Raw genomic sequence first — 20,299 nt, 5'->3', positions numbered from 1 at the left:
TTTGTAATTAGTTCTATAGGAAAAAAAAGGCTTTTTTGTGATTTTTTTAAAAAAAAAATCATCCTGTTTTTTCAATAACATGTAGAGGGGGGAAAAACAAAATTTGGAACATTTCAGCCAGTGCTAGCAGACACATCAGCAACTTAGTATACATAAAGAGCACTGCAAACATGTTTCAGTTAAAAGTACAGTAGAAACCCCCTTGGGCACAATGCTGACCTTCTTGATGTCAATTACACAATTGTGGATGTCAAGAGGAGAAGAATCAGTCCCCAAGCTTGTTGCACTGGAGGTCATACAAGGTAACAGTGATCCCTTTTGGCCTTAAAAAAAATCTCTGACTCTATAAGCCCATTTGTTTCTGTTTTATTCAGATATGGGAAGAATAATTCAATCACAATTAACACTGTCTATGAGAGAGCGATTTATTCTTTGGGTTGAAACGTTGCCTGTCTGTTTCTGGCCTTTAGTGTTTTCTAGCACTTTATCACTTTGTGTTTCATGGATTTCAGTCTATGTCCTCCCAGACAATGATTCATGTTGCACTTTACAGATTACAAAAACATGCTTTTTGTAGTATTTTCCTTAGTGACAAAAGAAGTTTCAGATGAATTTGTATTCTGTTGTCATTACAAATATGTGAACAGGGTTCTTTTTGGAGGGACAAAGTTTGCTGATTTTTACTCATATGAAGAATCACAATGAAGGGAGATACTCTCATGCACAAGGTGAGACAGATTTGGCACTAAAACCAGGGTCAGTGAGTTATCAGGACTCCTGCTGCCCAGCAAATTCAGGGTCTGGGGCGCCCAGCTCCACCAATGTTCAGGGCTGGGTATCTCCCCCAGCCCTGCCTGCCGCTCCCACACACATCCCCTGGAGCGTCCCTGCCTGCCCTGGGCAGCGGGTGGCTGCCCCCTGCAGCTCTTTGCTGTGCTCCATCCCCAGCTGCTGCTGCTGCCGGCTATGCAGGAGCAGCACTGGGTGCAGGCTCAGGCGGCTGCTGCGCCTGCGGAGGGAGGAGGGGAGGAGATGCATGGCAGTCACTCCCTCCCACCCCGGCAGGTAACTCCAAGTTGACTCAGAGGGGGTGGGGGTTACCATGGCTGGACTTCCTGAGCAGCAGCCTTGTGGGGCTCGGGTGACTGTCATTCTGGGGGGTGGGGAGGGCCCCCCAGGGTCTCCTTCCCCCTCCCCCTCTGCCTCTCTCCCAGAGCTTGCTGTTGCTGGAGAGGAGAGGTTTGGGGGGAGTCCTCCTCTCTGGCCCCCTGCCCTGACCGCAGGGCAGCCTGCCTGCTGCACCCCAAACTCCTCATCCTTGGCCCAGCCTCATGCCCTGCACCCCAGCCCTCTGTTCAGGCCCAGAGCCCACACCCAGCACCCAAACCCCTCCCGCACCCAGCATCCAAAACCCCCTCATACATCCCCTCCTGCACCCCAAACCTCTGTCCAAGCCTAGAGCCCACATCCCTCCCGCACCCAAACTTCCTCCCAGAGCCTGCACCCCAAATCCCCTCCTGCACCCAAACTTCCTCCCTGAGACTTAGGCAGGTGTGGGGGAGGGTGGGACTTGGACCCGTTCTGGGCAGAATCAAAAATTATACAAACCTGCTGCCCCTGACTAAAACTAAACATTTTTCACAAATAAATTGATTCTCAGCAATATCTTTGTCAGACTTTGCTGCTTGTGTGAAAAACACATACAAAACCAAACCAGTGGCTATGTGAAAGTGAAAAGATGCCATAGTTTAGCAAAACCTGAAAGTATTGGGCCAAGTTCTACCCCTTCTTGAAATTAATAGGAGCCATGCAAGCAAATTTGACTTACAGGGCCAGATCCTCAGCTAGTATACATCAGGACAGCTCCATTCACTTCAAAATGTCATGCGTTCAGCAACTCCCATTACGACACTTGCGGCCAGATATTTTAAAACTAACAACTAAGGGGAGCAGAATTTGTCTGGGCTTACCCAAAGAAGGACAGCTCTGCTTTGTGTGGGGAAGGGGAGAGAGAGAGGAAGAAGGTCAGAAACTGTTGTAAAAGGTGCTTAGTGATCAGCTTTGCAGGAATAACTCAGGAATGTAAGTAAAGGTAGGAAACCTGGGTTGGTCAAGTCTCTATGTCCAAGCAGCAAGGAAGCCAGCATGTCTCCGGGGAAGCACAATCAGGACAGTTTAAGCAGCATGGCTCCAGGGGCATGGAGAAGGGTGAGCTCGGGAAAACAGGGGGCTCTTTCCCGGCAGTCCCGGAGGCAGGGGAGGGCAGGCAGAATAGACAAGTAGAACACACAGGGATAAGTTAACAAGAAAAGCTCAGTGTCTCCCGCAGTCAGGAGGCTGCCTGGCATCAGGCTCGCAGTGTTCCAATCAATGTGCATTGGTGCGGGGGACAGAGCAAGGCAAGGAAAATTTAACTGTTTCACCTACCAGCATGCTGCAAGTGCATGTATCAGATTGGAATTCTTTCTTGCTGTGTGCTGGTTTCTGCTCAGGTGCCTGCACCTTTGCTGGAAAGGGGACAGTATAGGCTACAGCGCTCGGCAGCCCCAAGGAAGCCCATGGACTGAAAGGGGACCCAAGACAGACTATTGCAGCAGGGGCAAGGAGGCTCACAAGTGCAGGGGCTGCTACTGCCTAGGGTGATGTGTTTAATAACCCAAGGCATAAGCCAGGGCAGCCTCATGGACCAAGGGAGGGAAATGACCGAGGGGAAGCATCCTTGCATGCATGGGGGCAGGCTGTGTGGATTAATGGGGTAGTCAGCGGAGCTGTGCAGCAAATGGTCAGTGACGTTGTTTCTGAGGTTTTCTCCATAGCATTACAAAGCTTCAGAGGGCACAAGGTCAACTAGAACCAAGATGTTCTCTTCTACCCAACACAAGGGATGACGGTAATGTTGATCCTAGGGGTGAGTGTGATCTAAACCACACAGAAGTTGGGGGAATTGGTGGCAGTGGTGGCATCCAGCCTTTCAGCCTGGCAAAGTTGCAGGGGCCACAGCCCGGTGCAGGGACTCTGCTCAACTAGTCACTCAGTGAGTTCACCTAAGGTGAACAGGAGTCAGTCTATTTGGGTATTAAATACGCTGGGCCCAGGAGTGGAATGTCCATAAGTCTGGGCAGACCCACCTAGGGGTGGTACCTTCAGTGGGGGCACTGAAGGCATTACACAGCAGCTGCAAGCTAATTTGCATTTACTATAGCAGCTTCAGGCACCTAGATGTGAGGGATCTGCACAGGGTGACAGGGTAGGCCCAGCATAGGCTCAAGTTTGGGCATCAGGACAGAGAAGGGCACATGGGAACTCATTGGCCATTAAGGCATGTAACTGCATGAGACAGAGTAGACACGCCCGGAGGTGGCATGGGGGAGCAGTCCTCAGTATGATTATGCCGAGGTGGCTTACCCGATGGGAGTTCACCTACTCAGTATAACTAAATCTAAAACCCTCAGAGGTGAATTCATGGATATAATATCCCTATAGCACAGGGAGGTGTTCACAGACAGTAATCATGGGCAAGGGAAGCAAAAAAGCGAACTGCCCAAGATGCCAAGGGTGCCTAGAACATGGGAAAAATTGGGAGGCTGCCCTTGTCATCTATGTGGGTGTTATGGTACAGGCCTACCCAGACAGCAGCCCTGCAGGCACATAATAGGTTTGGGGGCATGTCATAAGCAGTTTCAATTAAGGGCAGCAACACAAATTGGAATAAGGTGGCATCACACATTGTGGCTGAAAGGCATAACACAAAGGGCGCCAGGGGTCTGTTCATACCGCAACAAGCTCGAAAGGAGCCCCGGTCACGTAACAGTATTTGCTGGGCATTTAATAATGGTGGTTGTTTTTGCAACCCCTGTAGATACAGGCACGTTTGCAAGAAGACTGTTGCTGGCAATTTTATTTCGACAAGGCTCAGTATAACATTTTTAAAAGTGTTACTTCAAATAGGACAATAAAAATACATGCACACACACAACAAAACCGATACATGGTTCACTATGTTTGCCACATGCAACGAGAGGAAGTTTGACTCCTTAAAACCACTATTTTCGCCATTACTGAAGCGAAAGCTGTGTTCTATTCAAAGATGTGGTATACGTTAAATGGAAAATATTACACTTCATATATATAGGAAGGAAGTTATTAAAGAGGCTTATCTTTCAAACATTTTCACAGGTTTGGTTAGTCACTTTTGATGGATATTTGGTTTTGTTTGCTTGCTTTGCTTCTAGGCTTTCATGTTTTTCTCACCAGTTTTACAGATTTTGCCAGAATAAGTTTCTCCAGTGGCACTTATTGCCATCTATGGGTTTGTTCAGGTTGTGCAAAAATGTCAGACACAGTCTCTATCCCCTACTGAGGGTAGAGGTGGCATAGAATCATAGAATATCAGAGTTGGAAGGGACCTCAGGAGATCATCTAGTCCAACCCCCTCCTTAAAGCAGGACCAATTCCCAACTAAATTATCCCAGCCAGGGCTTTGTCAAGCCTGACCTTAAAAACCTCTAAGGAAGGAGATTCCACCACCTCCCTAGGTAACCCATTCCAGTGCTTCACCCTCTCTGAGTGAAAAAGTTTTTCCTAATATCCAACCTAATCCTCCCCCACTGCAACTTGAGACCATTACTCCTTGTTCTGTCATCAGGTACCACTGAGAATAGTCTAGATCCATCCTCTTTGGAACCCCCTTTCAGGTAGTTGAAAGCAACTATCAAATCCCCCCTCATTCTTCTCTTCTGCAGACTAAACAATCCTAGTTCCCTCAGCCTCTCCTCATAAGTCATGTGCTCCAGCCACCTAATTATTTTTGTTGCCCTCCACTGGACTCTTTCCAATTTTTCCACATCCTTCTTGTAGTGTGGGGCCCAAAACTGGACACAGTACTCCAGATGAGGCCTCACCAATGTCGAATAGAGGGGAATGATCACATCCTTCGATCTGCTGGCAATGCCCCTACTTATACAGCCCAAAATGCTGTTAGCCTTCTTGGCAACAGGGGCACACTGTTAACTCATATCCAGCTTCTCGTCCACTGTAACCTTAGTTCCTTTTCTGCAGAACTGCTGCCTAGCCATTTGGTCCCTAGTCTGTAACAGTGAATGGGATTCTTCTATCCTAAGTGCAGGACTCGGCACTTGTCCTTGTTGAACCTCATCAGGTTTCTTTTGGCCCAGTCCTCTAATTTGTCTAGGTCCCTCTGTATCCTATCCCTATCCCATGGTCAGCTCCTAGGCCATCTTCTTCCTGCAGCTATGGCGTGGGGGGCAAATCAGGGCTAGGACAGAGTGGACTGAATTTTGGTGGTAACCACCCACTGGTCAGTCCCTTAGGGGATGTTACCATTTCAATCAGCCCCGAGGCTCCTTTCAGCTCCACTGGAACTATTGCCAGTGTCAATCCAGCCAGAGAAGAAGGTAGCTGTTTCCAATACCATGTGAGACCTATCATCTCTGCTTCACCTCTTGGAAACTGGCCCAGGTTCCATGCTCTGGCCAATGATCTGATGAAAGATTTTAGCTATGTAGAACTGCAAATGAAGGTACTGTGTTGAAAAGTTGCTCAGTAATTGCATGACATTGGCTTGTGCAGTTCCTAAATACTTCATCTATCCTTGACTCAATCATGTGATATAGAGTGCAGATAAACTACAGACATTCCATCTACTGAGATGATGGGGTTTTTTTCCTTCGAAAGTTGTTAATGTGATCTTAGTTTTATTAGCCTGTTTTGTCGGAATGAAACCTGTTCTAACCTAAAGGTAAAATGGAGAGACTATAATAACCCCCCTCCTTTCTCCAGAAGCCTGTATTCCATTTTCCTTTTTAAGCTTTGTTAGTGGTATGGGAAAATAAAATTATTAAATTGTATTCCAGGCACAGCCGAATGTCATCTTCAAATATATTAAACTGATTGTATAGGGAATAAAGAAGATGGCAAGGCTTACTAATGAACAAATAGCAATTTCTCATATTATTGTTTAGAATTACAAGGACCTCAGGGAGCCTAATGAGATGGTAACTAAGCCGAGATGAACTGGGACTGATGATTGTCAATAGTAAATTATATTTGTGCTTTCATTTTGCCATGCATTTTAAAGGGATGAACAAATGTGACCTTTTGAGGATTGCTGGCCCTAGCTAATATATTGCAATAGAAAACCATGTTAAGGATTTCTGGTTATATTTGTGATGTAAAAAGAAATAGGTACAAAGAACAAAAAAATTAGTTTAGAGGAAGATCCTGAATTTTTCATACTTCAATTATCAGTTTTGGTCCAGAGAAATTGTTCACATTTTTTGGGGAGGAAACATCAAAGTGACCATTCATCATCATACCTTGTGCCACTGAATGAGATATAATATTATGGAATCTAAGTATTATGGGGATACTGACAAGTATTTAAGACTACAGCTCAGGTTTCATTTTGTTTATTACTTTTTTTTTACAATCATGAACATAAAGGGAAATATTTTCATGAATATTCAAAAATAAAAATTCAGTGGAAAGGTTTTATTCCCCCTCATGTAATAATTTTCCAGTAATATTAGACAACAAACTAGGACAGCCTGTGCTGATAACACATGAGAAGCAGAGTTACATTTATCATACTTGACTGTCAGTCTATTTAAGTCTTTATATAGCCCTCATCACTGTGACTTCTAAGCACTTAATTCGTAATTGACTGTAACATCACAACACCCCTATGAGGAGGGACTATATTATCCCTATTTAACACATCGGGAAGTGGGGCACATGGTAGGATTGGGCGAGGTTACTATGAGCTGGCAGACTAATGCACCATCCAGGAAAGGAGAAATCATATTCTGCACAATTGCACGTGTCCAGTTCCTTTGTTCAGGACTTAGTAACATGGTGAGCATATGTTACAGGTCCCTCTCTTGGCTTATCCAGAGAGGACTTGAGTTGTTACAGCCCTTCTTTAGCTCAAGTTGTGGCAGGTTCTATTTTAGCTCTGATGTCCCAGGTTCATCCTCTGATGTGTGTGAGCCAAAATGGCATCTGCACAAAAGGAAGAGATACAAAGCAACTCAGAGTCCCACTGCACCCACTCTGAAGATTTTGCCTTAGACCTTGTCTTCAGGGCATCAGTCATTGCAGCAGCCCTTCATCATTATTTATATTGCAGCAGCACCCAGGATCCCCAGTCATGGACCAGGACCCCACTGTGCTAGGCCCTATATAAAAGGAACAAAAAGACATTCCCCGCACCCCAAAAAATTAAAATCCTAGTCAGTTCTAATCTTCCAAGACCTGACAGTCCTCCCTGGCTGGCCCTTGCTCTCTGTAATTATCTCCTTCTCAGGCCTTTGCCTGACAAACGCAAACAGCCTCCTTCCATCACCTCTGTTCTTCAGTCACCTCTGCCTGATCCCCTACATAAGGGACAGGATGCCATATATGCAGCTTCTTTTCAGGCATATGTCCTATGACTACAGCTCTTAGTTTAAAGGGCCCAAGGGCTTTAACAGATATACTGGGATATACAGATATACTGGAGCCCATTGTTCCATTATAGTCACACAGTAAATCTGCTAGTTTGCTGGGAATTAAACTTACATCTCCTGAGTCCCAGGCCAATGCTTATCCACTAGAATAGCCCTCCAGTCATAGCTGAGTGAAATGAAAACATTAAACAAGCAGCATAGTTGGTGTAAAGCTAAAGTTACACAGCGCCCAATCTGCAATTCCTCTCAGCGGTTACAAATTTAACCTTGGCTGGTATTTTCAAACGCAGCCTTGCTAAATAACACCACTAATAGCAAGTACTGTACTGCTGAGTGTTTCTAACCCTCATGATTGCAGAAAAAAAGCTTGAAAACATGAACCTTGAAGCCTTAGATGAAAGTGGGAAAGAAAAGACTCAATTTTTTTTATTTAAACTCATGTGATTTTGGAGGGTGCAACTTATGATTTTTGAATACTTAAGTTTGGCAGTGCTGAAATATCGTCTCTTTATCAGCTGATGCTGGAGATCCCAGGTTTAGAAAGCTGAACCTTCCAGCTACTCACTGTCTGTGAAACCCCTTTTCCACGATATACATTGAAGGGAATTCCACATGTCACTCTCACATAGACTCAGTACAGCTCTCATTAAAGTCAATGAAAAAAAATTAATGGAATTGGGCCGAGCCCATAGTTTCCTGACAATTCCACAGAGTGCTATAGTTGGACTCTATGTATTGACATTAGAGGTATTCAGTATTCAGGCTGATATGGAAGAGGAATAAACTCAGAGTCCTCATTCTAATGCACATTCATAGACTTCAAAACCTCTTCAAGGTTATAAGATTTATTTAAAATGATTAATAATAATAATAATAACAACAATAATCAAAGTGCAGTTCCATTACATTACATGAAAAATAAACAACAAAAGTTTCCCTTCATAACAATACAATCATTCTGAGAATAGTGTTTTACTGGTTTCAGAATACTTCATTTTGAAAAGATGAAAAAACAAGTGTGTGCACAAAGGAGGAGAACAGTAATTGTAGGTGTGATCATACATTTTAGCAGAGACAATTTAAATATCAAATGCCAAGTGCAAATTCTGTACAATGCAGACAAATCCTGACAAGTGCAAAATCTTCCCAAAAAAGCACAAATTGTTATCTAGTCTCCAGTGACTTATGCCAGCTGCTTTGTTATGGAGGCACAGTTACAGTTGCACAGTATGTCATCTTTCCATTACCAGAATGATTTTTACTAATTCCTACACATTCTAAATAAAAAAAAATTCAAAATGTTATTGAATATGTATCTTCTTTAGCCAGAGGACAATTATTTGTAAAAATTGCAGTTTAATAAGGCAAGGCATAGTGGAGATATCAGACTTCGAAAAATGAGGTGTTCTTCACTTTTTTGAAAAATGAGTTTTATATCTCAAATGCCTTGGTCTAGAAACTTCACATTTATTTTAGCCATAGGTCTGTGTTAGATTTAGTGCATAAGACAGAGTTTGGGATGAATAGGGAAAATATTTTGGAGTTAATCATGACGGGTGAAATTCAACCCTATACAGCCGGTCAGAACCTAGAGTTCTCATACCACAGGAAATTCCAAAATTCGGATTTTTTTCCATTCCCAGTTGGAAAGAAAAATCAAACTTTCAAAATTTTCCATAAAACAAAATTCTGAAATTTTGTTTAAAAAATGTTGAAATAATTTGTTTTGAAAAGGCCAAAATTATTCCATTTTGATAAGGCTGAAATATTTTGTTTTGACTTTACATGACACGATATAATATAATGAACAAAATGTTTTGATTATTATATCATGTCATAATGTTTGTCCTGTTGTGCCTCCCGATTTATTTTCTTTTGTTTGACTATTTTATGCAAGCAAATATCTGCTTATGAGTTATTCATAAACTTGTCACTCCGCCTATTTGCAATTTATTATATGTTCTGTGGTCAACTTGGTCACATAGTATTATTTTTGCTCTTTGACTGAAATTTCTTAAAGAAGACCATAATGAATGACAAGCAGCAAATAAATGCTCTTGTTCAAGCACTGATGCCCTTGTATGTATGTCAATAATGATAGTCATATGGTGTAAAATTCACCGCTGTGCAGAATTTAACTACTTAAATGCAACTTGTAACCATCCTCAAACATAACTTGATAAATAATGTGTAGCTTGGGGTTCTTTTATAACTCTTAAAATGTTAAAAGCAGGAGCAAGATTACAATCTTCATGTGGTGCTTCTGTTAAGTGCTGGTGGGTTTTTTGTGCTCTGTGTTTTTGCAAATTCACCAACATACCAATGTCATCAATTGGCCTCTGGATGTCATTTTACTGACCTCCCAGTGAACACAGCAACAATTATACTTTCTCAAACCGCCCTTTCCAGGACCAAAAAAGAACAGTTGGGCCAGTCCTCTGAATATACCAACTTATTGTAGAAAGGATGTCCAGGGAAAAAGCGGATTACCTCTCGAGGACCCTCAAAGACCATCACATTGACATTGTGGCCCTCCAAGAAACACACATGAAAGAAGAAGATAAAGCTGCCAGACATAAAATCTATGGTTATATCAAAATCGCTGCTGTCAACCATCCAAAACATGGGCTAGCAGTGTATATGCAAAATAGATTAGAGGATGTGGAAGTTCTGGAAGAACCATTGACCAGTGGAAGAGAGGGCAACATGTTAGAATTAGGAACATTGTTATAGTAAACACATACAAGCCACCTAACATCATGTGGCCTGATCCCATCTTCCCTTCCCTTCCTCATCTGGCCTACATAGGTGAATTTAACAGCCATCACGAAGACTGGGGATACTACTCAAATGACATAGCCAGGGAGCAGATCACAGAATGGGCCTCCCTTGAAGACCCCCAACTGCTCTATGATCTGAAGCAATCTGGATCTTTTCGGTCTGTGAGGTGGACAACAGATCACAACCCTGACTTGTATTTTGTGATCTGTAATAGTGCAGGTGTCCCACTGGCCACAACAAAAGCCATCCTGAGTCGCTTCTCACATAGCCAGCATTGCTCAATCATCCTTCAGATTGGCCTGGAAGTTTCTCTTCTGCAGTCTATGCCAAAGCCACGTTGAAATTTCCACAAGGCTGACTGACCCCACCTACACTTCAGAAACAGAATCTCAGATCCCACAGCTCAAACCGATACCTAGAAACTTCAGTCATTTTACAAACACCCAAAAATCAGCTGCTAAGAAGTACATCCTGCATGGCCACCCCCTGCTGGACAAAAGAATCCAAGTCTGTCCTGAGAGAATATGAAAAGAGCGGCAACCCAGATAAAGCCACTGGTCTGCTTGAGTCCTTGAATTCAGCACACCTGGAAAGCTGGAAAGAAAGCACTGAAAGCCTTGATTTCACCCATTAAAGTTGTCAGGCATTGGCTCTTTTGTGGCAACTTAGAGGATTCCAGCCGGTAACACCATGCTCAACAAAGGTGACAGCAAATGCTGTTGCCTCTCATCATCTTTCCAGCAGCAAGATGCTGACAGATAAGATTACATGCAAGGAGGTCCAGCGGGAACTCTGCAGAAACCTTCAACAATGCTCAGAGGAATCCCCACTCTCTTCCCCATATTTTGTCGCGGAGATCAATGTTGCACTGTTGGAAATCTGGGGAGATAGGGATTGGAATGGCTGGCAGGGCTTTTTACTGCCATTCATAGAACCGGAGAAGTGCCAACAAGCTGGCAACAGGTAACAGTGGTGGCCCTACTGAAGCCTGAGAAACCCCCAGAGGATGCAGCCAGCTACTGCACCATCTCTCACCTCTCAGCCACCAGCAAAGTCATGGAACGGGTGCTGCTCCACCATCTGTCTGATATTATTGAAGACATCCTGCCAGTGGACCAGGCAGGATTTCTCCCAAAGAGGAACTGCTGTGACCAACTAGCTTCACTTACCAGCCACACTGAGGCAGGATTCCAACATAAATTGAAGACAGGAATCACCCTTGTTGATCTGTCCTCAGCATATGACACTATCTGGAGACAGGGTCTCCTCGTCAAGGTGTCTTGTGTTATTCACTGCTGGTGAATGATCTGCCTCTTGGTGGCAATGGCTGGAGACCACCCCTTTAAGGTACACCTTAATGACCAGATGAGTAGACCAAGAACTCTTAACTCAGGCATCCCTCAGGACTCTGTCCTGGCTCCAATACTTTTTAATCTATACACTGCGGATATACCAGTGACGGAGTCGAAGAAATTCATGTATGCAGATGACATTGCCTTAGCTGTTCAGCATACAAGACTCCATACCATCAGCTGCTCCCTAACCGAGGATCTTAGCACAATGGCTGATAATTTCCAATGCTGGAAACTTAAGTCTAATCCAAAAAATCCATGGTAACTGCTTTCCATCTGAACAATAAAATGGCTAATATCAAACTTGATGTGCAGTTCTGTGGTGAGAGCATCAACCACAAAGCTAATCCAGAGTATCTTGGCTTTACACTGGACTGGAGTTTGATCTTTCGACAACACCTCGAGAATACCCATGATAAGGTCAGGTCTCGTGTTGCACTTCTGAGAATATTATCCAGAACATCATGGGGCTCTTACGAACCATGACAATTGCCTTGATATATTCTGCAGCTGAATACTGTGCACCAGTGTGGTCTCATAGCAGTCACACTAAACTCCCTAACATTCAATTCAATAATGCTACGCGTATAGTGTCGGGAACCCTCAAGTCTACTCCAGCTGACTGGCTCCCGGTCCTATTGCACATCCAGCCTTCACAGCTTAGAAGAGCTGTTCAGACATCTCATTTTCTTAATCATTTCTAAATACCAGGATCCCACTGCACTATGACCTACAGAACCTGCCAAAGATGAGCGTAAAATCCCGCAACTCTCTATGGAACTGTATCAAGATCCTTACACCCAATTTTGATGTTAAGTCTCAATGGAGAGTCACATGGAGCACTTGGACCACTCAAAACAAACAGCTCATCATTGATCCTGTTGAGGAACCACCAGAAAGACTGGTGCAGATTGAATCGCATCAGGACATCGCATGGGAGATATGGACAAACTCTCTTTAAATGGAAAATGAGGCAAACACCTGTATGTGACTGTGGTCATCAAGCACAAATGATAGAGCACATCATATCTGAATGTCCCCTTTGTTCCTCTGCCTGGGGGCTGAAGGACATTGACCAGCTCACTGCTGTGACAATGTGCTGATTATCAAACTTTTAGTTGTTGCTACCTTCCCAAGCCATATGAAAGAAGAAGAAGTCTTTTACCATAATATTTGAACAAAGCCTAGCACACTGATCTCACATAAAAACGCCACTGGAACAGAAGTAATAAATAATGAAAACTTGTTAATTTGGAATTATGGGTATTCAAGCCAATAGTGCTGAAAAGTCCACCTTTATTCTTGCATTTCTGTGTTTGAGAGTGAGGGAATTAGGAGACAAGCAGAGACTTGGTATGGGAGAAACCAAAGGTTATAATACAAACAAAACTGAGTGATCACAAAACTCTCAGTAAAGTGGAGAAGGCAGAGGGAGGCAACAATGGCAAATGCTCCAGTAGCAACAAAGTCATTTGCTTGGTGACACTTTCAACATGTCCCTTCCCCACAATACTAATAATGCATCTGAAATATGGCCAGACAGATACTGAAAATTATTAGTGGAAAACCACACTACGAAATCATCTCTACACATGACACAGAGCAGCATCTCCCATGTGGTTGAAATATAATAAACTTGCAGGCATAACTTTGAAGGGCTGAAGCAAGGATAAGAGCCATTAGTCTCAATACTGCAGTCTCAGTACAGCATTGCCACTCAGAGGAGACAGGGTGGGGCACAGTACAGGTATTATTTGGTATCACTATGACAAGAGAGGACTGTTTCTCAAGTCTGCTCAGCAGCCAGCACATTTAGCTTATCTCTCTGAGTCAGGCACGGACCAGTCATTTTTAATTCTGGTGTCTCTATATATAGCCAAATATAATGTTCTCTGTTGTGCGATAGAAGGCAGCGGATCATTTTAAAATGTCCTAACATTTCCTAGTCCTGCTCTCTCTCAGTCTTTTCTTTCTCTCCTTGCATCAAGAAAGTTAAAAATTAATAAAGTTGAAGACTTCTCCTTGAAAATCAGTCCCTGTGTCTGTGCTTCACTTTCCTGTGTGTCCTGATTGACAGTTGGTTACAAATACTTTGCCCGTTGAAATGATCATGATAGCACATAATATAAGAGAACATATCTTGTGGATAAAAGCCAGATTCTTTGCTGGCATAACTCCATAGCAGTCAATGAAGATACGTCAGCAGAAAGTGTGACCAAAATCTTGAGACAAGATTTGCAATTATGTGATGTACATTTGGGCATGCAAGTCATGGAGTATATAGTTTTGTGCTAAAATCATAAAATACAAAAAAAATGATAAAAATATTCCAGAAAGACTTCAAATGTATAAAAAGCAATAAAGAAAGGGATCAGTAAACTGTGAAGTACTTGGATTATTATTTTAATGCTCTGAAAAAGACATGAGTTTTAAGACACTGCAGGATGAGAAATGACGGCAAGGTCATGATTGCACAATTCTCCTCTAACTCAAAACATCTTGCTTTTTCATGATGAGAGTCAGTATTCCAGAGAACGATCTTCTTCAGTACCAAATGATCTTTATATATCAAGAGACTCAGGCTCTCAAGTCTCCCTGCTCTATAGGCACTATTATTTCTGAATATGTAATTCTCACTCTCTTTTTTTCCTACCCCATAAAAACTGCTTATTAAGGTTTTGACTCAATTAAAGAAAGATTTAGGAATCTGAATTGGCAGGGAGCTAAAGATGTAGACTCACCTTGGGAGGATATTAATTTTAGTCTTATTAGTTTTGCCCCAAAGAATCAAATTTAATTATTTCCTCATGTTCCTCATCACTTTTTATTGAAGCTACAATGAGGGTCAAGATTTAATTTCACCGAATTTTTAGGTTTATTACAATAGTTATCCCAGATATTGGACTCTATTAACTGGCCATTGGAAATTCTATTCTGAAATGTGGGATCTGAATTGTATATTCATAGAACTTAGATCATGCAATCTATGTCCCTGAAAATTCTTTCTTACAGCACATTTTTAGTGCTTGGTCCAGTCCTAGGCCATGTATATACTACCAAGCTTACAGCAGCACAGCTGCACCGATGCAGATGCGCTGCTGTAAGATTGTGTAGCTGCTATATGCTCATGGCAGAGAGCTCTCGACACAATAAAACCACTTCAGAAAGCGGTGGTAGCTATGTCAGCAAGAGAAGATCCTAGTCCATGACCCTAGTTTTGAACAACCCAAGCTGTGGGGCTTCCATTATGAGATTATCTATTCCAGCAATGATATTGTATGAAAGATGGGCATAACTCCTGAATTGCTCCCTTTATGTTGGCCCCAATTCAGCAAAGTACTTATGAAAATGCATAACTTTATCTGTTTGAGTAATGCCACCACTATTCAGCAAAATCTGTAAGCATGTGCTTAATTTAACAAATTAATTTCAATGGGAAAGTTCAGTGCTTTGCTGAACAGGAATGGGCTAACTCATATATACACAGTTAAGCAGTGTCTTAAAAGTTTGCTGAAAAGGTCTCATTATCATTCAGTCAAATTAATGTAGAAGGCCAGACTGCTTTGGTATCATGGCGGACCAATAGCTAAAGTGGGTGCCATTCAAATATAACTCAATATTTACTGGTCCACGCTAGCTGATGTTTTCACAATATTTGTGGCATTTTCTATACTGAGAATGGAAATACTGCTGTTTTTTTTTAAACATATTATTAATATATTTAAATAGTAAATATTATTTCTAATCATGCTTAATGTATTTTCTGATGGTATTCATCCTGCTTGTAAATGGGGTGGCAGGTCTTGTTATCAGACAGTCCTCAGCTGACAAAGACAGAGGTTTAAGTTTGTCTTCAGCTTTCTGGTGTAAGACTGTTCATGAAAGCTTCAAATTGGCATCCATATGTAGGATAAAAGGCTTGTCTGGATCAGTAAAGACTAGGACTGGAGCTGGAGTTAGGTAATTAATGATTTCTCGAAAAGCTATTTCATCTCTCTTTTCACATTGGGGTCCAAAGGGTTCTCAGGGGCCATGGCGTTTTTTTGGGAGACTTCAGGGACCTCCCCTCACCCTTGGTCTTAATTTTCTCTTCCTGGACCGGTATCTACTGGTGAGATTGTTCAGAGGTTTTAACATAGTACCATAATTCTTCATAAAACTGCAATAGCAGCTTCTAAATCCTAGAGAGGACTTGAGCTATCTATAACTGTGTGGGAGCGGCCATGTACTGAGTGCTTCTATTTTATCTGGATTGGTACTCTCACCCTCTTGGGATATGTGACCCACATATTTGACTAACATTCTGAAGAGATGGCATTTATCAACTGAAAGCATCAGTCCATAGACTTCCAATGAGTCTAGCACAGTAACAAGTCTTTCTTCATGTTCTTTCAAGGTTCTTCCAAACACAATCAAGTAATTCAAATAAACTAAGGTTTGCAATAAATTCGTCTCCCACAATTTTTTCCATTAGAAACTGAAACTTGGCAGGTGCTCCAGAAATTCTTTGGGACATGCATCCAAACTGATAGAAACCTAAAGGAGAGATCCAGGCTCTCTTTGCCTTGTCTTTTTCTCCTAGAGGGATCTGGTAGTATTCAATGCAAACATTGAAAAATGAAAACCATTGGCTGTCCAGAAAACAGTCCAAAGAATCTTGTACTTGAGGCATGGTTTGCTGACCAACTACAGTGCCTATTAAGGTGCAGTTGTCGATACATATCCAGATTTTCCCATTCCTCTATGAAATACCATAATATGGGTGGCATATCAGCTGAAGGATTCTGCAGTGATGCCATTTGCAATCAGCTCCTAAAGAGGCTGTTGCATGTCTTCCATCTCTAAGAGTGCAGTCTTCCTAGATTGATCCCTGAAGGGTGATAAGTCTTTTAGTCTGATGTTATGTTCCATTACCCTTGCACATCCCACTCACACAGTGAGAATACCTTGGATCTGTCACAAAGTTCCTTCCTCACAAAATACCTCCACTCCTCAGACAACAGTGAATCCCCCAAATCAAAACTTTGCAGGGTCTATCAGTGAAGCTTCGGCTTCACATTTCCATAATGGTTTCAGGCTCAAAAGAGCTCTGCTATCTTCTGCACTTGTTTCAGACTATCACAGCTTGTTTCATTAGTGATCTGTATAATCACCTTTTTCCTGGGCTTTGGTAGGTAAGATTATGTCTCCACAGGGGACCAGCATGCCCTCCGGAAGGATTCCTTCAGCCAGTTGCTCTACCATTGCTAATGTCCCTTCTCTGCCTTTTAGGCAGGTACTCACGACAAGCACTTTTCTCTCAGTCATTGCAGGCACCACCAGGGAATTGTGCCCCCGTACCTCAATATTCCCATTGGTAGCTCAGATATCTCCTTTATAGTGCTCTTGATTTTTCTACAGGCTGCTGCGCAAAGCATATAGATCATCAGGATGTTTAGGTATTGGTCCCTGGCTTGCTGTCTGCAGTAATCAGCGAGTCTTTTGATGAGACTAGAGTTGGTGTCTATCAGCACAGACATATCAGAGATTCCTGTAGGGTTGATGGTACTTTGTAGTTCAGTCATCTGTTCTGCCAGAACTTGCACTTAATGGGTAAGTTCCTCTTTGGTGCTCACCATCAGTATATTGGCTGGTTGCAGGGGTGCTGCACTGACTGGCTCAGATGACTGGGCTTCCCAAGACTCGCTAGCTGCCTGCCCTTCTTCCTTCTCTCGGAACTCTTTGATCAGCTGAGAGTAACTTGGTGGACTCTCCTGTCATGCTCTTAATCAAAGGTGGAATAGAATTGGATGCTGATATTGAGCTCCTCATACAACTTGGGCCACTCTGCTGGTCCCTTTGCTGCAGTCATTGCTCCCACCTTGGCAGATCTCTATAGCAGTTTCTCCAACCTCTCTTTATAAGCTGAAACCTTCTCAACCCTTTGCTGACAGGCACTGAGGAACTTACAATAAAATTCCTCAGGGCCCTTTGTGCTCCCAAAGGTGTGACAGAAGATATCTAGGCAGTTCCACACACTGACCCCAGGGTTACTGATCTTCAGGCTGAAAATCACATCTAACACTGGGCCCAGGTCACTCTATTAGAAATCTTCACTTTTCTGCATCTGGTACTGCCCACTCCTGCAGAAGTTCAGTGGTGTGTTCCAACCACGTTCAAATGCCTCTTCCCCAGGTACTGGGATCACAACTCCAAAGAATAACCTTAACTTACAATAGGAGCTTGACTTAGGATGGAACAGCACAATCTTTTCTAACGGTTGCCCCAGTGACTTTGTCCACACATTGGGTGAGGCTGTAGCCTCCAGGTATGGGGCTGCTGTGTCATGGCCCAACAAACCTGGCATATCAGCCAGGGTCTGTCTGTCTTTCCTTAAAAAGGCTGACATCTTCTTTAAAAACTCTGCATCTGAGGCTGGGGGTGGAGTGGACTGGCTTTCAGCAGCTATCAGCTTCCATGTGTTGTTGTCATAAACAGATAGTTAAGGGTTAATGTCTTTTACCTGTAAAGGGTTAACAAACAGGGAACCAAACACATGACCAGGGAACCAATCAGGAGACAAGACACTTTCAAGTCTCAGTTGAGGGAAGCCTTTGTTTATGTTTTTTGGATTTTGCTTTGTTCTCTCTGGGCTCTGAGAGTGACCACACGTACCTACAGGCTCTCTAACCTTCTATTCCAATTTTGTGAGTACAAAAGTAGGAAGGCCGTATAGTCTTTTTATTTGTTTTCCTTTATTTGCAAATGTGTGCAAAAGAGATAAACTTTTACTTTTCTTTTTTAAAGCAAAAGGAAAGTAAACTCCTTTCCTCACCATTGCTTTTCCCAGCCTTCCCCTCCCTGGGTTACCCTGGAAGATCACTGCGATTCAAACTCCTTGAATCACAACACAGAGAAATTAGGTCTCCTGGAGAGAGAGACAGATTCAAGCTCCGTGAATCTAAAACAAAGGGATTCCACCCTTTTCCCCTCCCTTCTCCTTCCCTGTTAAGTACAGACTCAATTCCCTTGAGCCTCAACAAGGGGGAAAAATCAGACAGGTCTTAAAAGCAAAACTTTTAATAAAAAAGAAAAAAAAAGTAAAAGTTTATCTCTGCAATTTAGATGGTAAAAAGTTACAGAGTCTGTCAGCTTATAGAAACTAGAAAGAAGCCTCCCCCCCAGCAAAATACAATTTAAAATACTTCCAGCAAACTATACATTTGCAAATAAAGGAAAACAAATAAAAAGACTATACCGCCTTCCTACTTTTGTACTCACAAAATTGGAATAGAAGGTTAGAGAGCCTGTAGGTATGTGTGGTCACTCTCAGAGCCCAGAGAGAACAAAGCAAAACCCAAAAAACACGAACAAATGCTTCCCTCCACCGAGATTTGAAAGTATCTTGTCTCCTGATTGGTCCCCTGGTCATGTGTTTGGTTCCCTGTTTGTTAACCCTTTACAGATAAAAGGCATTAACCCTTAACTATCTGTTTATGACAGTTGTCTGCCACTGCAGTCTCACTTGGAACTTGTGGTGGTGGGTCCACTGACACTGGCAGCTCACACAGTGCTGCCAAGGCACCATCCTCCCTCATAAACATGAACCTATGCACTTGTGCACTTGCTCAGACATTTGGTAGTTGTCTCTCCAGTGGATTCAACAGACTCCACAGCAAATATCTCCAACATCCCTGTTGCTAAAAGGTAGTTCTGAGGGTCAATATTTAGTTCCTTGCACCAATTCTCGAATATGTATACACCCATTATATAAACTGTAATTTCCAAAAAAAACTCAACAAAATATTTCCCCAATTTAATGGTTTACTCAAAATGTGCTTGCAAGGGATACTGACCCAAGATCCTGATAAGACTCCCCAAAATGTAACTCTTCTGCAGGTATGAATTGGCACAAACAAGGGCCAGATTCAGTATATAGGGATTCCCTTTAACAATACAAAACAACACCAGCTTCAGCCTCCACCCAGTAATCTGGGAAAACTAAGCACTTCTAATAGGCAACACTTTCCCACTTACAAACACTGAGTCTGTGTATAACAAAAGAAAACTTTTGCTACAAGGTATAGGGAACCCAGCATTAATTTGGGAAAACACCACAACCATGATTCTAAAGCATATAACGAAAAGCAAACACTCACCCTATAGCGTATTGGGCAGTGTCCTTTGCCTCAGTTTACCAACTTGCAGTGTGAAAGTCTGACAAATGAAGGTTCTTTTAATATAACTTTCCCTCTGCTGAACCCCACTTGCAGTTGATTGTCCTTAGGCAGTGAACACCAGAGTTCAGAGGTACATTCGCATGGGTTCACCTCTCACCCCTAAAAAGGGTGGTAGTGTCCAGCATGCCTCTGCTACTGCTATTACCTCTGCAACTGGCTCAGAATGGATTCCCACATAAGAAGGGCCTAAACAAATAAATATTTTTTATACCAGTGGGCTGGATAGGTTTGAAAAAGTGTCAATGACCATCAAATATAGATGCTCAGCTAATAAAAGAGCATTAATCTTTTACCTTTGTGTGTGTCTGCATTTACCACCGCACAATATTCTATCTGGCAATGAGGCCACTGCACCTATTAGTGAAGTCACTTGTGCAATGCCTGGAGCAGCAAAGCCGCAAGTACAGTGGCCATCTACGAGGAGGACAAAAGAAGCTAACTGTCAATCTGTGGCAGCCCTCTTTGAGATGGGCAACAGAGT

Source organism: Gopherus flavomarginatus, chromosome 7, assembly GCF_025201925.1.
Source record: "Gopherus flavomarginatus isolate rGopFla2 chromosome 7, rGopFla2.mat.asm, whole genome shotgun sequence".
NCBI lineage: Eukaryota > Metazoa > Chordata > Testudines > Testudinidae > Gopherus > Gopherus flavomarginatus.
The sequence above is the reverse complement of the archived record's forward strand: the minus strand, read 5'-3'. Positions refer to the sequence as shown.